At 38.8% G+C, this 16,869-nt stretch overlaps 1 long non-coding RNA gene across 4 annotated transcripts; it reads right to left on the bottom strand.

Moving 5' to 3' along the window:
- Window positions 1–8,921: 8,921 nt before the first annotated feature.
- On the bottom strand, window positions 8,922–16,863 carry LOC125754569 (uncharacterized). 4 transcript variants are annotated; one of them, XR_007409186.1, is made up of 4 exons: window positions 16,614–16,863; window positions 14,940–15,675; window positions 9,913–11,231; window positions 8,922–9,404 (listed from the first exon to the last, which is right to left on the bottom strand). It is a non-coding gene; the product is annotated as an uncharacterized LOC125754569 (long non-coding RNA). The 4 variants fall into 4 exon arrangements; XR_007409184.1 differs by lacking the exon at window positions 9,913–11,231; XR_007409185.1 differs by lacking the exon at window positions 9,913–11,231 and having other exon boundaries at window positions 14,940–15,445.
- Window positions 16,864–16,869: the final 6 nt, after the last annotated feature.

The following is a 16,869-nucleotide window of genomic DNA, read 5'->3' as shown; positions in this document are numbered from 1 at the left end:
AATAAATAAATAAAATCTTTAAAAAATTATAATGTGTCTAGTTGGGGGGGGGCGCATAAAAAATTAGACTTGGGGGGCAGCCCCGGTGGCTTAGCAGTTTAGCGCCACCTTCAGGCATGGGTGTGATCCTGGAGACCCGGGATCCAGTCCGACGTCAGGCTCCCAGCATGGAGCCTGCTTCTCCCTCTGCCTGTGTCTCTGCCTCTCTCTCTCTCTGTCTCGAATGAATAAATAGATAGAGTCTTTAAAAAAAAAAGACTTGGAGGGTTCCTGACCTTAAGGAATTTGCAGTCTGCCAAGAAGACAAGACAAATACGTTTGAAACAAATAGGAGACAGAATAATAACATATATTATTATAAGCTTCCCATTGTGCCTGCCCAGGAACTTCTAGAAGGCCTAATACTGAAGTTATCAGAAATAATACAGTCTATTGCCAATAATGAAACCAATTCAGAGCTCAGAGAATGGTGTAAAATAATTATTGAGGACTATGGCTTCCAGGTGAGATGGAGAATAGGGGCCAGATTTACCCTTCCATGTTAAACATCTGAAAAAATTGGGCAAAATATATGAATAACTTTTAGAGATTGGACAACAAGCCGTACAGGGCAATAATCCCTAAGAAAAGTGTAACAAATGGGAGTGCTACGATTCCCTCACCTTACTCTCTGGATGAAGTTTCCAGGCCACAGTCAGAGAAGGGATGCTCAAACAGGTGATCTCCTTGAGTGGAGGAGACAGATTTTAAAGTTTGGGGAGGTCATAGAAGCTGGAATTTGCAGGGAAGAGTACAGGAGAGAAGAGAGCTATATGGAAAAGACAACTGCAGGAAAATGCCTGGGTGGCTCAGTGGTTTAGTGCCTGCCTTTGGCCCAGGGTGTGATCCTGGAGTCCCAGGATTGAGTCCCTTATTAGGCTCCCTGCATGGAGCCTGCTTCTCCCTCTGCCTGTGTCTCTGCTCTCTCTCTTTCTCTGTGTCTATCATGAATAAATAAAATATTTTTTAAAAAAAGAAAGAAAAGACAACTACACAGACAGAGCGCCAAAGATCTGTAGAGGGTTCCGTCAAGTCTCCAACTGAACAATGATAAACATCTTTACGTGTGTAAAGAACTACCTGAGGCCAGGTAAAGAACCACCAGAGAGGGCAGGAAGAACAATCGTTGGAGTAAAGGATAGATTATGCTGCCATCAGCTGGAATGGAAAATCTGAATAAACAGAGCATCAGGTAGATTGCTTAGTAAAGGGGAGAATGTCATACAAAGATTGAAAGCTACTCTAAGAAAGCTTTTAAAAAGCCTTGAAAATATAAAAAATGTGGGGGCCTGGGTGGCTTAGTTGGTTAAGCATCTGACTCTTGGTTTCAGATAGGGCTGTAATCTGTGGGTGGTGAGATCAAGCCTTGCATCAGGCTCTGTGTTCAGCAGGGAGTCTGCTTCTTTCCCTATCCCTTTCCCTCTCCTACTACCCCTGCTCATGAGTGCACACACTCTCTTTCTCAAATAAATAAAGCTTTAAAAAGAAAAAAAAAAAAGAAAATGTTTCCAAGTAAATTCAAGAATAAAGCTGAAGAATATTTAAAAGAATACAAAACATCCAACACCCAACATGGTAAAGTAACAATGTCTGGGATCCAAGAAAAAATTATAAGGCATGCAAAGAAGCAGGATAATATCCATGTTGAAAAGAAAAATCAATGAACAGAAACTTTCACAAATGACACAGATGTGAGAATTATTATACAAGGACATTAACACAATTCTATTCCTTATATTAGAGATGCTATAGAAAAGCATAAGCATGCAAAGTAGAAATATAGAGGATATAAAAGTGATCGAAATTAAACTTAGGGGATCCCTGGGTGGCGCAGCGGTTTGGCGCCTGTCTTTGGCCCAGGGCGCGATCCTGGAGACCCCAGATCGAATCCCACGTCGGGCTCCCGGTGCATCGAGCCTGCTTCTCCCTCTGCCTGTGTCTCTGCCTCTCTCTCTCTCTGTGACTATCCTAAATAAATAAATAAAATATATTAAAAAAAAGAAATTAAACTTAGGTGAACAAAAAAATGGTTGAGATGAAAAATACAATGGTTGGGATTAAGAACAGATTAGACACTGCAGAAGAAAACATTACTGAACTTGAAGACATGGCAGTATAAACTCTCCAATAAGAAATGGAGAGAAAAGAGACAGAAAGAAATGACTAGGGCATCAGTGTGCATGCATTAGTTCAGACATGTGTAAATAGGGGCCCTGAAGGAGGTGGGAGACAGAAAATATGTTTGAAGAAGTAATAAAAGTGTTCCAAATGTGCTGAAAACTCACAGATCAAGGAGTTCTAAAAACCTCAAGCACAAGAAACATGAAGAAAACAACACCAAGTCATATTAAATTGCTTAAAATCATTTAGAGAAAGCAGGCACACTGTGTACAAAGAAGCAAAGATAGTGACAGGAGGTGTCTCGTTGGAAAAATGGAGGCAAAAAGTCAGTCATTTGACATATTTAAAGTGTTAGTGGAAAAATGACACTCGAGTTGTATTATCAAGTGAAAATATATTTTTCTTTCTTTTTTTATTATTTATTTACTCATGAGAGATACAGAGATATGGACAGAGACATAAACAGCGGGAGAAGCAGGCTCCTCATGGGGAGCCTGATGCGGAACTCAATAGCAGGACTCCAGGATCAGAACCCGAGCCAAAGGCAGATGCTCAACCACTGAGCCACCCAGGTGCTCCTGAAAATATTTTTCAATGATGATGCTGGGATATCTGGATATCCACATGCTAAAGAATGAAATTGAACCCTACCTTACACCACAAACAGAAATTCAAAATGGATCACAGACCTGAATGTAAGAGCTAAAACTAAGTCTTAGAAGAAAACATAGGGAGAAATCTTGGAGTAGGCAATGATTTCTCAGATATGACATGAAAAGTGCAGCAATCAAAGAAAAAATAGATAAATTAGACTTTATCAAACTCAAGACTTCTGTGCGTTGAAGGATATTGTCAAACTAGTGAAAAGAACCACACAGATGGGAGAAAAATATCTGCTATTCATATGTCTGATAGGGGATATGCACCTAGAATATATAAAGAACTCTTAAAATTCAATAATAAAAAGACACATAATATAATTTAAAAAATAAAAAACCAAGGCAAAGAATTTGAATAGACATTACTTCAGAGAAAATATGCAATGGCCAGGTGTGTAAAAGATGCAGCCACCTTGGAAAACAACCTGGCAATTTCTCAAGAGGTCAAACATAGAGCTAACATATAACCAATTAATTCCACTCCTAGGTAAACAAACAATAGAAATAAAAACACATATCCAAACAAATATGAATAACAAATATTCATAGTATCATTACTGATAATAGCAAAAATGGTAAACAACCCAAATGTCCATCAAGTTAATAAATGAATAAAATGTGATACATCAATACAACAGCAATAAAAAAGGAATGAAATATTGATACATGGTAAAACAGAAATGTCCCTTAAAAACATTGTGCAAAAAAAAAAAAAACATTGTGCTAAATGAAAAATCTAGCTACAAAAGACCATATATTATATAGCTCCATTTATATGAGATGCCTAAAATATTTAAATCTAGAGACAGAAACTAGATTATTGGTTGGCTAGGGCTTGAAGAGATAGGAGTATTGGGAGGAAACAGATAAAGAGTACAGGATTTCTCTCTGGGGGTGATAAAAATGTTCCAAAATTGATTGCGGTAATGCAGAAATCTGAGAACATATGAAAAACCATTGAATCATACACTTTAAATGGATGAACTGTTTAGTTATGTTAATTATATGTCAGTAACACTATTACAAAAAAAGATTCCAATCACAAAAAGCAAACTTCTAAATATGGAAACCAAAGCAAAAAGATGATTGAATATATTTTCAGACACACAAAATCTAAAAGTTCATTTTCACTGTATTTATACTGCAAGAAATAGTGAAGCTCTTTAGGCAGAGAGAAACTACTGGATGGAAACTGAATCTATCAAAAGAAAAATATAAGAAATGTATATATGTGGGAAAATATGGAATATATATCTATTTAAAGTACATAAAAGCAAATAATGTAAAATAGTTTTTTCTTATTTAAAAAATCTCTTTAAAAATAATCAAAGCAAAATTAAATACATATTGTGAGGTTCATAACATATGTGCAATTAAAATGACTTCTCAGATATGACATCAAAAGCACAGCAACCAAAGAAAAAATAGATAAATTAGACTTTATCAAACTCAAAACTTCTGTGCTTCAAAGTATATTGTCAAACGAGTGAAAAGATAATCACACAGAAGGGAGAAAAAAATATCTGCTATTCATGTCTCATAGGGGATTTGTACCTAGAATAAAGAACTCTTAAAATTCAATAATAAAAAGACACATAATCTTTCATGGAATTGTAGTCATACAATTGACTACAATTGCATGAAAGTAGAAGAGGAGAAATGGAAGTATACTGTTGTAAAGACCTAAGGCTACAAGGGAAGTGATAAAATATCACACGAAGGTATACAGTAATAAGCTAAAGGTGTGTATAAGCTAAAGGCGCTATAGCGATACAAACAATAACAAAATCCCAGAGAGAGAGCTAGTAAGTCAACAGAGGCGATAACACATAATTAATCAAAAGGGAGACAGAAAAAGAGTAAAGGGGGAACATAAAACAGAAGATACAAACAGGAAGAAAAATGGAAGACCACAGATTTAAACCTAATCATATCACTAATCACATGAAATGTAAATGGTCTAAAAATTCCTTTAAAAGGCATAGATTTTCATATTCAATTTTGAAAAGGCAAAACTCGGGGTGCCTGGGTGGCTCAGCTGGTTAAGCATCTGACTCTTGAGTTTGGTCTGGGTCATGATCTCAGGATCATGAGATTAAGCCTCCCACTTGGCTCCATGCTCAGCAGGGAGTCTGAGATTCTCTCCCTCCCTCTCCTTCTGCCCCTCCCCTACTGTCTCTCCCTCTCAAAAATAAATCTTTTTTAAAAAATAAAAAAGCAAAGTTCAACTATATGCTTCCAATGAGAAAACACAAATAAAAAAGATAAGCCAACCTAATACTAATCAAAAGAAAGCTAGAATAGCCATATTAATATCAGACAAGGTAGGGATGCCTGGGTAGCTCAATGGTTGGCCCAGGGTGTGATCCCAGGCCCGGGGATTGAGTCCCAAATTGGAAACCTGCTTCTTCTTCTGTCTATGTCTCTGCTTCTCTTTCTCTGTCTCTGTGTCTCATGAATAAATAAATAAAATCTTTTTTAAAAAATCAGACAAGATAGATTTCTTTTTTTAAGTTTTTATTATAATTCCAGTTGGTTAACATACATTGTTATACTAATTTCAGGTGTACAGTATAGTGATTCAACAATTTCATACATCACCTGGTGCTCATCACAAGCGCATTTCTTAGTCCCCATCACCTTTTAACACATCCTCCCCAAACCATCAGTTTGTTCTCTATAATTAAGAATCTGTTTCTTGATTTTACTATCTCTCTCCCCCTTTAAGTAGGCAGTTCTCATTTTCCCCTTTGCTCATTTGTTTCCAGAGAAAATAGATTTCACAGCAAAGAATGTTTATCAAGAGTAAAGGGAAACATTTCATAATTTAAAGAAATCAATTCATCAAGAGAATATAACAATTTTAAATGTTTATACACCTAATAGGAAAGCTTCAAAATACAGGAAGCAAAAACAGAACTTATGAACATACTGCACAAATTCACAATTATAGTTGGAGACTTCAATATCCCTTTCTCAATAATTGATAGAACAAGTAGACAGAAAGTCAATAAGACGATAGAAGACTTAAACACCATCAGTTGACTTAATTGATGTCTCTAGAACACTCCACCCAACAACAGCAAAATATACATTTTTTTTGGACTATGGAACATTTACCATGATCATGGACCATGAAACAATACATTTAAAATTTTTCCAAACAGGTGAAGTATGTTTTCTGACCACATGAAATTAAATTAGAAATCAATAACAAGGATGCCTGGGTGGCTCAGTGGTTGAGCATCTGCCTTCGGCTCAGGTCATGATCCCAGGGTACTGGGATCTAGTGGCACATCAGGCTCCTCACAGGGAGCCTGCTTCTCCCTCTGTCTATGTCTCTGTGTCTCTCATGAATAAATCAATAAAACCTTTAAAAAAAAAAAAAGAAGTCAATAACGAAAAAACATCTGGAATATCTCCAAATTTTGGAAATTAAGTAACAAATTTTTATTTTTTTAAGGATTTTACTTCTGGGTCACCTGAGTAGCTCAGTGGTTGAGTGTCTGCCTTCAGTTCAGGGTGTGATCCTGGGGTCTTGGGATCAAGTCCCACATCAAGCTCCTCATGGGGAGCCTGTTTCTCCCTCTGCCTGTGTCTCTGCCTCTATCTGTGTGTCTCTCATGAATAAATAAATAAAATCTGTAAGAAAAATATTTTATTTATTTATTATTTGAGAGAGAAAGAGAGAAAGTGGGGGAAGGGGAGGGGGAAGAGGGTCAAGCAGACTCTGCACTGAGTGTAAAGCCCAATATGAGGATCAATCCCATGACCTCAAGATTATGACCTGAGCCAAAATCAATATTCAGACACTTAACTGAACCACCCAGGCAACCCTAAGTAACACACTTTTAAATAACCCATGAGTTAAAGAAGAAATCAAATAGGAAAATAGGAAGTATTTCACAGTGAATGAACGTGAAAACACAACATATCAAAATTTGTGGGATACTATGAAAGTACTTTAGAGGGAAACTTAAACCTAAATGTCTATATTAGAAAGCCAGACACGTTTCTAAATTAACCACTTCAGTTTCTACCTTAAGAAACTAGAAAAAAGGGCAGCCCCGGTGGCTCAGCTGTTTAGCACTCTCTTCAGCCCAGGGAATGATCCTGGAGTCCCAGGATCGAGTCCCACATCAGGCTCCCTGCATGGAGCCTGCTTCTCCCTCTGCCTGTGTCTCTGCCTCTCTCTCTCTCTTTCTCTCTCTCTCTCTGTGTCTCTCATGAATAAATAAATAAAATTAAAAAAAAAAGAAACTAGAAAAAGGAGAGCAAATCAAAACCCAAGCATAAGGGGCGCCTGAGTGCTTCAGTCGGTTGAGCATATGCCTTCAGCTCAGGTCGTGATCCCAGGGTCCTGGGATCAAGCCCCACATTGGGCTCCCTGCTCATTTGGAGCCTGCTCCTCCCTCTCCCTCTGCTGCTTCCATTGTTTGTGGTCTCTGTCAATACAATAAAATAAAACTTAAAAAAAAAAAAAAACAAGCAGAAGAAAGGAAATAATAAATATCAGGAATCAAAAAAATAGAAAACAAAAAGAAAATAGAGAAAATCAATGAAGCCAAAAGTTTATTCTCTGAATTTCAATATTAACTGATGAACCTCTATTCAGAGTGAGTAGGAAGAAAAAAAAGAGAGATGACACTAATTATCAATATCAGAAATGAGAGAGAAGACAGGCATTAGAAGAATATGAAGGGAATATTATGAATAACTTTATGCCAATAAATGATACAACTAGGATGAAATAGACAAAGTCCATTAACCTAGACCCTTACCACATAACATATACAAAAATTGATTGGTAATACATTATAGGCCTAAATGTAGAAACTAAAGCTATAAGACTTCTGGAAGAAAACATAGTTCTTCTATGTTTCTATGTTTCCTATGATCCTGACATTGGGCTTGACAAATTTCTAAATACACAAAAAACATAAACTCTAAAAGAAAATCAATAAATTGGGACTTCATCAAAACCAAAACTTTTGCTCTCACTCCTATATTCACTGTTAAGAAAACAGAAAGGTAAGCCGCAGAGTAGGAGAAAGGTTTGCAAAACATGTATCCAAAAGAAAGAAACCTAGAATATCTAAATAAGTCTTACAACTTACAAATGAGAAGATAACCCAATTTCAAAAAAGTGGATGAAAGATTTAAGTAGACACTTCACCTTAGAAGATACACACATGGAAAACATGTATATGAAAAGATATTCAACATCATTAGTCATTAGGAAAAAAGCAAATCAAAACCACAATCAGTATCATTGCATATCCACTAGAATTACTAAAGAAGGCTAATCATGCAAGTGTTGACAAGGATAAGGACAGTTGGATTTCTCATGACACTGCTGGCTATAATTGCAATTGGGCAGTTTCTTTAAAAATTGAACCACATCTACCATATGAACCCAGTTTTTCCACTCCTGGGTATTTACTCAAGAGAAACAAAAGTTATTTCTTCACCAAGACTTTTCACAAATGTTCTTATTAGCTTCACCTGTAATAGTAAAAACAAACAAATCAACCAAAACCCAGGTGTCCATTGAGAGATACATAGGTATTAAATTTTGGAATATTGTTCAGCAATAAGGAGTTCCTGGGGTTCCTGGCTGGCTCAGTCGATTAAGCAGGTGACTCTTGATTTTAGCTTAGGTCATGATCTCAGGGTCCTAGCATCCAGCCCAGCATCTGGCTCTGTGCTCAGTGCTCTGTGCTCAGTGAGGAGTCGGCTTGGAATTCTCCCTTGTGCTCTGTCCCCCACCGCACCCCCACTTCACACATGGGCGCTCTCTCTCACTCTCTCTCGAAATAAATAAAATCTTTTTTAAAAATAATAAAGGAGCTATTGGTACTACTAATGGCAAGGAAATTCTGAGTGAAATAAACCAGACCAAAAAATATATACTTATAATTCAATTTACATAACATTCTGGAAAATTCAAACTAATCTATAATGACAATTGTTGCTTGGTAACAGGACAGGGAGGCAAGGAACACAAAGAAAGTTGTGGATGATGGTTATGTTCCTTCCCTTGTGGTGATGGTCTCAGGTGTGTAAGCATATGTCAGAACTCATAAAACTGTATCATTTAAATACTTAAATAGAATTTATTTATTTATTTATTATTATTTATTTATTTATTTATTTATTTATTTAGTTTGAAACAGCATTTACAACTCAAGAAAGTTGTCAAAAAATTATATGGGGAAAAGTAATTTGCAATCATTGGCAGAAAGAGATAAAATATGGTTATCCTTAAAGGTAACTGAAGAGTTATAAGTCAGGTTAAACATGAAAACACTATGATTGGTTACAATATAGTGAGAAGAGCAAGAAACACATTTTTGTTTTACTCCATCCGGTCAGCCTGCATGGTATCATTTCCTGCTGGGCACCCTGAGATCTTCTCTCTTGCCAGATTTCTGACTTCTCGTGTCTAACGTCATCCTTTGTGGCCAGTGTCTGAGAGATAGGTCCACTTGTTATACCTGTGCTAAAGGAGGCCCAATCTTGGCTCCTACCCTCAAGAGTGCAGGAGGACTCTGGATTCTATTATATTCTTCAGAGTGGAAACTCCTAAAAGATAAACAAATCTCTCTTGTTAATGCCAACCACTTCTCTCTGTAACTTGGGGGTGCGGGGGATGCAGACACAGAACCCAGCTACACAATAAGTGCTAAAATGAAAATACATTTTCACATTCAACACAGGTACAAATTCTAAGCACTAAAGATAATGGTAGGATTTGAGTTAGGGCTGGGTGAGTAGATAGGAGTCAGATTGTAAAAGGAAAAGGAAAGGGCAGGGACACCTGGGTGGCTCAGTGTTTGAGCATCTGCCTTTGGCTCAGGGCGTGACCCTAGGGTTCTGGGATCAAGTTTAGCATCAGGCTCCCCACAGGGAGCCTGCTTCTCCCTCTGCCTGTGTCTCTGCCTCTCTCTCTCTCTCATAAATAAATACATAAAATCTTAACCAAAAAAAAAAAAAAAAGGAAAATAAAAGAAAGGAAAGGGCAGGTGAAGAAAGTGACATAAGAGAAAAGAGAGCAGAATGTTCAAAGGACAATAAGGGGATCTAATCTTACCACAGTGAAATGATTCTAGTAAAGAGTTGTGGGAGATAAATTCAGGCAGCTAGAATAAGTCAGGTTATATAAAGCCCTTGAAAATCAAGTACAAGAATTTAGACTTAATAGAGTAAGAAACAGAAAGCTATCAGATTTTAAGTAAAGTGATCATATAACTGAAGTGGAATTTAAGCAAATATCCGGTTCCAAAAGCCAAGGAGGATGGAGTTCTGTGTTGGGCATGGACAGCAGGGTTAAATTCTTCTTGACAATCAAAAAGCCATGTCAAGGTCATGTCAAAGGGTATGTTGTACGGGGAGTGAGTCATATACAAGGTTCTATATCTATCAGCATGCACTATTTGTCTAGTCCTGACAAATATTATCCCAATTTCTACTGTACAAAGAAAGAAACTCAAACATCTGAAATTGCCACTGGTATACAGACTGATATATAAGTTCCTGTTTCCGGTTATGCCTAATTTACCTTGGCACTATATTCACAGAAGTCAAATATTTGAGCTTTGAAACAAATGTGTAACAGATTCTAAGGTGAGGTGGGTAGAACTCAATATCCACAGTGTAGACTGTTCGGCTTTATCCATTTACAGTTTTCAGATATGAATTACTTCCTTGCTAAGACAACAGCAGAGGCAAGGAAAGTAATCAAAAGCACTAACCTAGGTACCAGAGGTCCAATTGTGTGACCTTAGGCAAGTCATTGATTTTTCTGAATCTTAGATTCTTCATCTATGAAATTGGGGCAAATGTTAAAACCAGAGTGTTCCTTTAAAAAGCAAATGATATATTAAAAGGTTACCCATTCGTGTTGTTTAAATAATTAAACAGCAATGTATCTGGCTCTTAGCCAACAGAGATGGTTAATGGTACAAAAGTCTCAGTAAGTTAATGACTGTCACAAAGGAGACCTTTTTGTTTTTTAAAAGATTTTATTGATTTATTTGAGAGAGAGCGCGAGAGTAGTACGGCAGCTGGCACACAGACAAGTAGGGGAGGGGGTGATGGGGGAGGGTGCAGAGAGAGGGGGGAGGGTGCAGAGAGAGGGGGGAGGAGAAGGGGAAGGGGTAGAGGGCGAGGGAGAAGCAAACTTCCTGCTGAGCAGGGAGCCCAACATAGGGCTCGATCCCAGGACCCCAGGATCATGACCTGAGTGAAAGCAGTCGTTTAACCGACTAAGCCACCCAGACGCCCCAAAGGGACACCTTTTTTTTTGACAACTACCTTCCCTAAAAACTTCCCTTTTAGTATAAATCAGCAGAGCAGGTAACATCTTCCTAAGCTATGCCTGGTAGGTTCAAAGCGACTCCTGGAGGTAACCTTAAAAATTAAGAAGAAAATATATTCTTCAGGATAACATACGATCACAGTAGACCTCTGTTACAGATCACACAACAAGACAAAGCAAATTTCCTGAATCTTCAGTATTTTAAATAATACATGTAGTATAGAATTAAGAACAGGAACATAAGTACCATTATGAAGACTATTCAAGTGTGAAAACCGATCAATTGTATACAGAAAGAGTAAGAGTTCCCTGCACATATGAAAGCTCGTTCCATTGAAATCTACATGAGATGTGAAAGGTATGGAATACATAAGAGGATGAATTAATGATATTAAACCAGAATGATAAGGGCACCTGGATGACTTAGTGGTTGAGCGTCTGCCTTTGGCTAAGGTTGTGATCTGGGGGTCCTGGGATCAAGCCCCACATTGGGCTCCCTGCTTGGGGCAGAACCTGCTTCTCCCTCTCCCTCTGCTGCTCCCGCTGCTGTGGTCTCTCTGTCTCTCTGTGTCAATACATAAAATCTTAAAAAAAAACCTGAAGGCACAATAGACATTTTTAGGTAAATGAAAACAGAAAATTCAACACTAATAGACCTGTATCATAAGCAATGCTAAAAAAAATTCTTCAGGATTAAAGATGATGACATACTTTATGGAAACTAAGAGATACAATGTTTTAATTTTCTTTACTGTGTAATACATTTAGTGGTTTTTTTTTTTTTTTAAAGATTTAGTTTATTTAATCATAAAAGACACAGAGAGAGGGAGAGAGAAAGGCAGAGGCACAGGCAGAGAGAGAAGCAGGCTCCATGCAGGGAGCCCGACGTGGGACTCGATCCTGGGTCTCCAGGATCACGCCCTGGGCTGAAGGCGACGCTAAACCGCTGAGCCAATGGGGCTGCCCTATTTAGTGGTTTAAAATTATAGTCATTTATTATTTCTCCCTATTCTGTGCCTTATCTAGACTTAACTGGTTGGTTCTTCAGATTTGGGTGTTATTGACCTAGGTCACTCATGTGGCTGCACTAAGATGGGAAGTTAGTTAGGGCTGAAACTTCCAAATTGGTTTCATTCACATGTCTGGTGACTCAGATGTGGTTCCTGCCATGGCTGGGATGGGCCTTTTTCATTCCAAGTATTTTTTGATATTTAGTAATCTAGCCCAAACTTACTTAGTTGCTGGCTATATTTCTAAAAGATAAAAGTACAAAATGCAAGGCTTCTTAAGGTCTGTGTCTAGAACTGGCATGACATCACTTTTGGCACATTTTATTCACCAATGCAAGTCAAAAGACCCACCCAGATTCAAGGGATGGAGAAATAGACTCTACCTCTTTTTTTCCCTTTTTTCTTTTTTTTAAAGATTTTATTTATTTATTCTTGAGAGACACAAGAGTGAGGGAGGCCGAGACACAAGCAGAGGGAGAAGCAGACTCCATGCAGGGAGCTCGATGTGGGAGTCCTAATCCCCCAATGTAGGGCTCAATCTCATGATACTGAGATCATAACCTGAGCTGAAACCAGTTGATGCTTAACCAACAGGACCATTCAGGCACCCCTGGACTCTATCTCTTAATGAGAGAAGCAACATGTACATTCAGGCAGGAATGGGAAGAATTTCTGACAGCTATTTGAAAATAATCTATTAGAAGGAATGATAGTGCTAAAAATAGTAAACAGGTAAATATAAAAGGCAATATATAGGGATGCCTGGGTGGCTCAGCAATTGAGCATCTGCCTTTGGCTCAGGGCATGATCCTGGAGTCCGGGGATCGAGTCCCACATCAGGCTCCCTGTATGGAGCCTACTTCTCCCTCTGCCTATGTTTCTGCCTCCTTCTCTCTGTGTCTCACATGAATAAATAAATAAAATCTTTTTTTTAAAAGGCAACATATTGGGGGATCCCTGGGTGGCTTAGTGGTTTGGTGTCTGTCTTTGGCCCAGGGCATGATCCTGGAGTCCCGGGATCAAGTCCCGCATCGGGCTCCCTGAGTGGAGCCTGCTTCTCCCTCTGCCTGTGTCTCTGCCCCCTCTCTCTCTCTCTCTGTCTCTGTCTCTCATGAATAAAAAAAAAAAAAGGCAATATATATGTTTCTTCTCTTAATTTCTTTAAAGTACATTATGACCATTTAAAGCAAAAATGACAATGAATGTAGATGTAGCACATAAGACAATAAAGCACAAAGGACTTAGGAGTGGTGGTAAATAAAGCCATACAAGGTAAGCCTCTTTTATTTTATGTGAAGTATCACAATTTTAACTCTAAGTAGATATTAGTAGATATAACTTAAATTACCAAATTTAAGAATGCATATCATAATTCCTTACAACTTTGCTAAAACAATAATGCAAAAAAGGCATAGTTAAAAGCCAATAGAGGAATTCAAATGGAATACTAAAGCATTTGATTAATCCAAAGAAATGGCAATAAGTGAAGAAGAGAGGAGAGGAACATAAAACTAATGAGACAAACTGGAAAAAAACATCAAAATGATAAACTTAAATTTGACAATATAAATTATTACAATTAACACAAAAGGATAAAGCACATCAATTAAAAGACTGGAGATTGTCACATTAAATTAAAAACAGGAAGATCCAACTAAGTACTGTCTATAAGGGAATCACATTTAAAAAAACATATATAGGTTGACCACATAAAGATGGAAAAAATATAAAACCTACAAACAGTAAGCTAAGAAAGCTGCAATGACTGTATTAATATAAGAGAAATTTCATTTCAAGATAAGAAGGGTTATCAGAGGGCAGCCCCGGTGGCGCAGCAGTTTAGCGCCGCCTGCAGCCCAGGGTGTGATCCAGGATCGAGACCCACATCAGGCTCCTTGCATGGAGCCTGCTTCTCCCTCTGCCTGTGTCTCTGCCTGTGTCTCTCTCTGTGTGTCTCTCATGAATAAATAAAGTCTTTTTTTTTTAAAGAAGGGTTATCAGAGACAAAGGATTTTTCATAATGATAAAATGGTTATATCATCAGAAAGACATAAGAGCTATCAGTTTATTTTTTTATTTATTATTATGATAGTCACACACAGAGAGAAAGAGAGAGAGAGAGAGAGAGGCAGAGACACAGGCAGAGGGAGACATAGGCTCCATGCACCGGGAGCCCGACATGGGATTCGATCCCGATTCTCCAGGATCGTGTCCTGGGCCAAAGGCAGGCGCCAAACCGCTGCGCCACCCAGGGATCCCAGAGCTATCAGTTTAATGTGATCAATAAAACTTCCAAATATGTAAAGGAAAACCTGATAAAACTAAAGAAGAAACGAATCCACAGAGTGTATGCATTTTTAACTCCCCTATCTCAGAAATTAATAACAGCACTATATGTGAAGTCAGTGATAGAAAATTTGAACAAAACTATCACCTACCTCAACCTCATTGACACTGATGCTCAACAACAGCAGGGCACATTGCTTTTTCACTGCCCATGGAACGTTTACCAAGATAAATCATATTTGGGGGGATAAAATAAGTCTCAACAATTCTTATAATATTGACATCTGACAAAGTTTGTTTCTGATCACATCATAAATAAATTGGTAATCTCTAACTAGACTGATGGAGAAAAGAAAGATGGAAAATACAAATGGCCGATATCAGTATTTTAGATATCTATTGCCATATAACAAACTATTCCATAATTTAGTAGCTTCAAACAACAATTTTATTGCTCATATTTTGGAAGCCAGAAATTTTTAGAGTTCAGTGGGAATAGCTCACCTTTCCTTCATGTTGTCAAGTAGACTCACTCAAGCAATTGCATTCAGCAGTAGACTGATCTGGGTCACAAGGTCCGTGAAAGTTTGCCTCAGATGTATGGAATTAAGATGTAGACTGTGGGCTTCATGTGGCCTCTCTCCATGTGGTTGTTTTACCCATTAGGAACTTTTTTCTTCATGTGGCCTTTCCTGTACAATTGCTTGAACTTCTTTATGAGGGATTTGGGGCATCAAATGGGCAAAAAAAATGGAGCCATGCCTTTGAGAATACAGTTGCTTGTTTTTTTCCTCAATTCTGAGCCTGGGGTGGGATCTTCATCCATGTACTTTATAGAGAGTTTATAGTTAGATAGTATCTTCCTCTATATTATTATGTAAGCTGCCTTTGTTTTATCTTTTCATTTTTGCTACTTTTTTATCTCGTCCATATTATCAGCTGTGATCTAGTATAGACTGTTTATGATGATGTCTTTCCAACTGGTTGTCTAAAGCTTGTTCTTTATTAGACTGCGGGGAATAAAATAGAGTGTTTGTGGCAATCACTGAAGGGTTTGTGGAAACAATATTTTCTAAATAAGTTTGCAGTTTTTCAAAAATGTTATTTTTAAAGATTTTATTATTTATTTGAGAGAGAGGAAGAGAAAGCACAAAGAGGAGGATAGCAGAGGGAGAAGCAGGCTCCCAGCCCAGCAGGAAGCCTGATGTGCGGCTCAATCCCAGGATCCTGGAATCCTGACCTGAGTGGAAGGCAAATACTTAACTGAGCCACCTGGGCTGCCCTTAAAAAAATGTTATTATTATATTAAGTTGTTCTTCAGCATAACACAATTGTAAAGATATCTTTATGCTTCTTAGAATATGTTTTCTTCTAGATTGGAGTCTAGAAACCTTCTGTATGCTTCATTTTGTTTTATATTTGCATTTTTGTCATCTTTTTTTTTTTTAAATCTTGTTTAACTATTGGATGAGTTGTTTTCATTTTACTGTCTTCATCTTTTTTGTTTTTTAAAGATTTTATTATTTATTCATGAGAGACAGAAAGAGAAAGAGAGAGAGGCAGAGATACAGGCAGAGGGAGAAGCAGGCTCCATGCAGGGAGCCCGACGTGGGACTCGATCCGGGGACCCCGGGGTCACACCCTGGGCCGAAGGCGGTGCTAAACCGCTGAGCCACCGGGGCTGCCCTGATCGTCTCACTTTTGACGCCTCTCTGCCTCTCTCCCGTATGTTCATCAACATTCTTCAGGAAAAATGACCCCAGACGTGTCCCCAGAGCCATCTCTGCCGAGAGGGCAAAAACACATTCTTGCCCAAAATTTGGGGACATATATAAATTCAAAGTTAAAACTTTAATCAAAGAGAAAAACAAGATTTCGAGGAAGCGGTTAAGAGGTTATGCAGATTAGGGGCTGCCTGGGAGGCTCAGCGGTTCGCCCCCGCCTTGGGCCTAGGGCGTGACCCCGGGGTCCCGGGATCGAGTCCCGCGTCGGGCTCCCTGCGTGGAGCCTGCTTCTCCCTCTGCCTCTCTGTGTCTCTCATGAATAGATAAACAAAATCTTTAAAAACAAAAAAACAAAACAAAAAAAAAAGAGGTTCTGCAGGTTTATCTCGGTCAGGACCCCGTCCCTTTCTCCGCCCCCCCGCCCCGCCCCCGCCCCCGCCCCCGGCCTCCTAACCCTTAGGCCGAGCAAAACTCTAAAGGCCCCGGTTCCGTGAATCACTCGGTGCGGTGCAATTCCGCTCCTCTGACTGCTCCCCTCGTCCATCATCGCGTCGTCCCGGTCTCCAGAGGCACTTAGAGTCCCGCATTCCCCCACCGGGACCCACCCCGAGGGAGGGCAGCGGCCCGCAGCCACTTCCGGGGTCGAGCCGCCGAAGGCGACGCCTCCGCCGCGGGAGGAGGGGTTAGGGGCGGGGCCGCGTCTGCGCACC

Source organism: Canis lupus, chromosome 38 (assembly GCF_003254725.2).
Source record: "Canis lupus dingo isolate Sandy chromosome 38, ASM325472v2, whole genome shotgun sequence".
Lineage (NCBI taxonomy): Eukaryota > Metazoa > Chordata > Mammalia > Carnivora > Canidae > Canis > Canis lupus.
Note: the sequence above shows the minus strand (reverse complement) of the source record. Positions and strands in the feature narration are given on the sequence as shown.